The sequence below is a fragment of the Elaeis guineensis genome, chromosome 6 (genome assembly GCF_000442705.2).
Source record: "Elaeis guineensis isolate ETL-2024a chromosome 6, EG11, whole genome shotgun sequence".
NCBI classification, from domain to species: Eukaryota; Viridiplantae; Streptophyta; class Magnoliopsida; order Arecales; family Arecaceae; genus Elaeis; species Elaeis guineensis.
The window spans coordinates 5,002,725-5,009,915 of NC_025998.2; the positions used below are offsets into that span (position 1 = coordinate 5,002,725).

A 7,191-nucleotide genomic window follows, 5' to 3' on the forward strand; every position below is an offset into this window, starting at 1 on the left:
CAGAAAAATTTTATCTCAGTTTCTCTGCTTATCACTTTATATAAGATAGAGGATGCCATTATCGGGTAACTTCCGCTTTTTAAAATTTGAGACTCCGACATTATTATTTTTAGCGTATGATTATCTCATTAACTATCATTAAAATCAAATAATAAATGATTAATGGGAGGTTATTATGCCTCACTATCTCACAAATGTGGGTAACCAATACTCTCATTGAAAAACTGCCACTCGGCCTTCATTCCCTCAAGATCGAGATAGTCGGTAAAAATCTAAGCAAATGGTTAATCAAATATTGACCGTATGTCGGGCTTAATCAACTCAACCCGTCTTAGTCTTAATCGATCATCGTCGATTGAATTCCAAAGTGCATGTTTAGTAGGTAGAGAGACGAGGATTACACAGAGTCAGTTGGGAGGCGAGAAGTTACTCTAATATTTTTTGTTTTTATTAAAATAATATTTTATCCAATATTCTTACGTATCATTATATTGTTTACAAAGGGTTTCAACTTGGACGAGTTGAGTACGAGGGAGATCCACGCATCTCTTTAATGCTTCTTATCACATGGTACCCTGATAAATGGTTTTTACCTTCTTGGCAAAATAGCGTTACTAGAAGATTTAATTGTCTAAATAACCAACGGCATATGTTACTTTATTGCAGACTGGAATTAAGTTGAATGGATAACACTGCTTTAACTAACATAATAAATTACTAAGAGAGATGTGCATTTCTTTGGAACTTGCTGCAAACTTAATGCATGCCCACTGCATGAGGCATTTAAAAATACACCCAAAAACGTTGTTCTCAAATATTATCCTAACTTTTTTTTTTGGTAAGAAAATATTATTCTAACTACTTCGAGTAATGCTACGGTAACTCAGAAAAATCACTCAAGAACGCCACTCAGGTCCCAATCACTTCGCCTCATTAAATGCCATACTTCATGATGCCAAGTCAATGAGAATTGAGAGCAATAACAACACACAAGCTGACCGACTTTTCGAGTGAATTCCTTTGGGAGAATCAGAGTGTAATTTGTGCAAGCATGATTTGTGAAAAAATTAATCGGTGAAGCATGCTTATTATCTACCAAGAATTATATGAAAAGACATAAAATTCAAAATTATCATTCCACAAACAACATGTCGCACTCCAATCTTGAGATTTAAATTAGATGCACAACAAACAGCTGTACATCCCTAGAGTTTGATCTCATAAGATATATAAGATCAGCCTTTTCATTCATACATAATTACATCATTTCAAATTTAAGCAACGGTAGATGAGCAATAATTGACTAGCTATAATTATTCCAAAAAAATCTATAATCTCAAAATTTTGTATATAAATATCTCAACAATTTATTAAAAAAAACTAATTTAATTTCTTCTATATTTTAGACTCTTCACAGCTTGATCCCAAGCTTTAACTATTTCATTGTATTTGGGAAAAGAGATAATAAACTTTACGAGCTCAATAAGTTATCAGAATCTTTAGTTTAATTAAATATTTTATACATGAAATATAAATTTTCAAATTATATGATTTTTTATAAAATATGCTAATATATGTATAAAATATATCATATCTATCAACATAAATCCAAATATGTATTTGGTCAAAATAAATTTTTAAAATAATTGACGGTCAATCATTCACTCTTACTCTCGTAGTCCTTCTGACTATGGCTACGATCGATCCGTAATTAGCCTCAAAAGAGATTAAATCCTGATTACAACCTGACGTCCATCCGTCATGCGATCACTCCACTAGAGACTTGAAAGAAAAACTAGCTTTGATGTCATACGAAGCAATGTGCTTCTATCAGCACATACCATCAATCAGTTCCGTCTAGCTAGGTCTGAAAAGAAAATTAGTTTCTGATTATAACATACAGTCAGTCGACATATACCAATGATTGCCCCACTACAGATCTGAAAGGACACTAGATCCTGAATCTATGTAATCATAGTCAGACTAGAGAGTACTGAAACTGACAGATAACATATTTAATAAAAATATTTTATATCCAAGTATATCATATAAATTTGATACCACATTTTATAAGTATTTCATGTAGAGCATATAAAACACTTAATTTAAATGATTTATCATAGTATTAGATAAATTTAAAAATCAAGTCACATTCATGATAAAATATACTAAAGATAGAGGTAACTTATAATTTTTATCATAAAATTTCATGAAACTCACTAATCAGAAAAAATTGATCAAAATTTAAAATAATTAAACACTTGATTAGACTTTAATAAAACATCGAATAACTTAATTTATCTCATGGTAGGTTCTAGTCCAAACTACTGAATCTAGTCTAACATTTAGGGGTCTCGACCAATTTAGATCTAACAATTATCTGATATAGATTTTTAGATAGATTTCCTTATTACTTGAATATAAAGAATACTATTATGATCACACCTCCTTGCTAATCACCAGATCTGATTTCCAACCTAGTCAAAATGAAGTCTCTAGGTTCGATTTAATTCATAAATTAAAAAAAAATAAAAAAATTAGACTTGATCCGAGTTGATCAATAGATCGAGAGACTCAATCTGAGTTCCATCAAAATTCGAATTCTCTCTCTTTCTGTTTTTTTTCTTTTTCTCTCTCTTTTCTTTCTATGTCACATAGGGGTTCTTCCTATGGTATAGATGAACCGAGAGGAGAGAGTAGCCCAACATAAGTGCAGTCAAGGTGGCACCGCAATGATGGCATGATCAGAGTGGCTGAGCGATGGAGGCAATGTAGGGTTGCCCAGTGGGTCGATTGCACATAGGGAAGTCGAGAGAGTGAGAGAGGAAAGGGATGTTGCCCCTTGCCACCTTGGTGGCAACTCCCAAGGCCAAAAAGAGAAATAAGAGGAGGTCAAGAATCACTGGAGCTGGTATCGACAGCAATGAGGCTCAGCTGAACAGAGTACATTTCGGCAACAAAAAGGATGGAAATCACGAGATGGAGAAAAAAAACAGAGCTTTGAGATTTTTGAGAAAGAAAGGAGGAGGTTTTGGCAGTTGTAACACTTGGCATGGTAGCATGATAGCCATCGGAGGTGAAGAAAAAAAAAGTGAGAGGCAGAGATGGATTTCAATGGATGATTGATCGAAGGGGAGAATTTAAATTATGGATTTGAAAAGATAAAATTGACCGAACACCGGCTATTCGCCAGTTACAATAGCCCCTAACAATCGCCAGCCATTATACCGGTCTCGAAGAGTCCATATTGGCCATGACTCTCTGGCCAAAATCCAAAATAGAGCGCTCAAGCAGAGAAATGATTGTTATTTCTTTATTTTGATTCCCTTTTTTTCTTCAAATTTCAGGTTGAAGTTGGTTAATTGACTATGCCTAGCTACCTCAGTCCAAACGGGCCCATGCCAGATTTCACACAACATCAATCATATAAATTTAAAACCATCAAATCCTTATTAATTATATTTTAATTCCCCTATGTCTTTGATGCCATCAATTTTATTTGCTTTTTGCAGTGTTCTTATTTGATGAAGTGATTTGGTCATATGATAACTCTTGGTTCATCACGGGTGCAAGTCTTTTTAGCTTGCATTATTCATGGCTCAGAACGATATAATGCCCATGTAATATAAATAAAACCATGTTGGTTACAAGCCAAAATAATAGTGGCAAGCTCTTCTATATGACCTGATGCCCATTCCAACAACAAACTCCCAGATTGTACTTCAAGCTAGTTGAAAAGATGCGCATTCTATGTTCATCTTACTTCTTACTATAGGCATTGGAAGTATATTTAAAGTAAAAAATTTGGAATATTAAAGGTTATGGACGAAAGAATGGAGTAAGAGGCAAGTGGAATGTTGCTTGGAAGAAATAGAGAACGTGAACAGTTGCGTGTTTGTATCTTTTCCAATAGAAAACCCCATTGCCACTGGTTCGTACTGGTCCAAGTATAATAGTTTACTATATTCTTGGTACTTTATGATGTGATGTCAGCCTCTCTCCTAGTTATTTAAGGTCATTCTTCCATGCTTAGAGCCATGGCTTAGTCGGTGAAGTGCTCAATGGAATCACCTTCTTGCCCCTCCCGTCCCTCTTTCTTATCTTATTCCCCCTGAATGTTTTCTGTGTATTTGTTCATGAAGGCGATTTCTAGCCTCTCTTCTGCTTACTCTCAGCACTCCTGAGGCATGGGATCTTTTTCCTCTCCCCCCTTCTTCCTTCCTCTCATCTTCACATGCCAAGAAATATTGGTCTTTAGGTTACATGATCCGTGCTCTAAAGCCAATAGAACTGGATGGCTTAATTTTTTATTTATTCCATAAATTTTAAAGGCTAAAAGCGTGCGGCTCTTTGTTATTACATCTTCCCTAGTTCAGTTTATTTTAAATATAGATGGTTTAGATTTTATTTCATCTCCTTTATTCGATTTTTTTTTTTTTTTTTTTTGGCGAGCCTTTTGGTTCATGAGAGGTGAGATGGGATAGGCTAAAGAGAGCTTTCTTCAGTCCACTCATGGGTGGCCGTAGGGTTGAATTAGCTGCCGACTCATTCATCCAACTACCAAGAAGGGGTTTGCTTGGCAATTGAGTGAATGATGCGGGAGATAAAATCATATCCTATGCTGGCTATGCTTGGACTGAAGGGAGCTCCCTTCTCTACAAGCCCATGCATACTATGAAATCTTCTAGTTATATATCTTTTTTTTTTCCTTCAGAAAAAGACTTTGTCCATTCTTCGATTATTTTTTTTCTTGTGTTTCTTCTGATTTCTATGATAAGAATAAATCAGGCTACTTAAATCTTCTTCTTTTTATATGTAACGTGGAAGTTTTAATTCAACCCTATCTATTAGTTTGTGTGAATAAATTTCTAAGTTTTCCCCGTATATGCACATCATACGACTTTCTTATTAAACAAAAAAAAAAAAAAAAGTGGCTTCCATGATTCCTGCTGCTTAGCATATGGTTATTGCAACAAAAAGTAGCGTCAGAGATGATTGATATCCTCTATGAGTCTAATCCCTCATTCGTATTGCATTTGGCTTTTTAAAAGGGTCACACTCACAAAACCCTAATATAGATCAATGGTAAGCTTTATGCTAAAACTTGTTTTCATGCTATTTGGATAACTTATCCCATCTTGGTTATCATGTTGTTGTGTTTATCGTTTTGTAAGCTTGTAATATTAACTTGTAAGATGTCCTGTTGTGATTCTTGTTTTGTGAATCTTTCAGAACTCTTTCAGCAGTTCAAGTTTTGATTTTCGCATTGAAGCCATCATTTCAACTTAATGCACCCGGCGTTACACAAACAGATCTATTATCACAAAATGGGCATTCTACAGACAGATCAAACAAAGGCTTCATTCTGGAATTTTATATATATGTATTCATAGTATATGTTTTATGATCTATCTAGTTTTTCACCCATCATGGTTATAGACATGCAGAAATTTCTGTTTTTTAATTACTAGTAGCCTATTCATCTCTTTTTGTCTCGTCATATCTTAGATGGAGAAAGCTAACAAACAGATGGCTTTGTTGATGCTATGCAAATGGGTGCCTGTCCCGGCTAATATCATATGCTGCCGTTTTAAATTTGGATGTATGCAGTATTTTTTTGATCATATTGGATATATGTAGTATAAACTGGTGTTTTGCAATAAAGCCCGGATGAAGTTTTCCAAGCAATCTTTTCATATATTTTGTTGGAAAAAAAGCACAATCTTCTTCATAGAATAGAAGAGATGGGGAGGGGATGCTTAGCCTCTAAAAGGTTTTTACTTCGTAGAGTCGATTGCCAGATACTTTGGTACTTTTTTGTAAAGAAGCAGTGGACAGATGGTTGGAGTACCTCAGACATCTGCCTGGCTTTGCAGATTCTCAGTCTTGAACAGTATCCTTCTTGAAGGAGGCTCCTTTGGTGCTACAAGTTCCAAAAACATGTCTTCCCAAAACTACAGGACTGCCCTTAGTACTTCAGAACTGGTTAAGTTAATAATACTCATCCTTCCAGAGAAAAAAAGGGTTTACTCGGCTTAGACTATATGCGCTAGTTTTACTGCTTTGTGAACCTGTATCATTCCTTAGTTCAGAAGGGGGAAGCGCCTTGTTGGTGCAATATTCTGCCTTTATTGATACCATTCCCTCGTACAAAACTATTTTAAGGAGCAAATCAATGACTACAGACTTCAGCTAGCTTTTTCCTTGTGCTCCATGTAGTACTCTTGCTATTCGTTTCCATATGACATGAAATGAATTGATGGGCGAACCATCTCTCAAAAAGATTACTTGTTATCTTATTCCTTTCGCTAATATAGCTCCAATTTAGTGTCTGATTGAAATGTTTGTGTGTTACTCTTCATTGTTATTCATTTACTTGTCTGCATCTCTGTATTTATAATTCAAAGTGATCCTAAGGTCGACAAAAAGCATGAACAGCTTATCTCTGTACTTGTTAATTGTCTGTCTGCTGACCATGTGATGCTATGCTTGTCTGTACGAGCTTGATCACGTTATTTCATCAGAAACTAGTTGGTAAGGTTGTTTGGTTAATTACTTTGGTGCTTATGCAGCTTCAGATTTCTCAATGCAGCTGAGAATGACTCATCTTGCGATGATTGTCCGTGAGAATCTGGAAGATCTATTAACATTGATGTTTTATGGATGCAGACAGTGAAAGAGTTGCTGTCACTGAATTTAACTTAGTTATATAATTCCTTGGTGGGAGATGTGATCTGGGCTAGAATCTGCGTCGCTGTCGTATGCTCTCTCTCTCTTTGGCTGTTAATTTGCAGCATTTTGTGTGTCATGTCTCAGCGTTTGATTGGTAATTTCTGAAGAAAGTTTTGGTTTCTTCCAAGTGATCTAATATCTATGTATACTCATCACATGCTCCTGTACAATACTTGTTCTTGTCAGACTGTTAAGCTGTAAAGGATTTGGTTGCTGTTTTTGTTGGATCTGTACTCAACTGCTTAGAATTCTTTAATCTAGCCATTTGTAGTTCTCAACCGATGGTCTACCAAACAGAGATTAATCAGGTATCTAGCCGTTATCACATTGGAAAAATTTGCTCACCAGTCAACATATGCAGTGTCTTTTTTGGTTGCTTGAAGTAGTTTAATGCATAATCTATATTGAAGCCATTGAAGGAAGAATTAGAAGTCCATCTGCATAAATAAATAAATTCCT

The 7,191-nt window shown here is 35.2% G+C and overlaps 1 long non-coding RNA gene across 1 annotated transcript; it reads left to right on the forward strand.

Annotated features, from left to right (window-relative positions):
- Positions 1-4,033: 4,033 nt before the first annotated feature.
- LOC105047539 (uncharacterized) lies at positions 4,034-6,959 on the forward strand. The gene is made up of 2 exons (XR_012142243.1): positions 4,034-4,185; positions 5,233-6,959. It is a non-coding gene; the product is annotated as an uncharacterized lncRNA (long non-coding RNA).
- Positions 6,960-7,191: the final 232 nt, after the last annotated feature.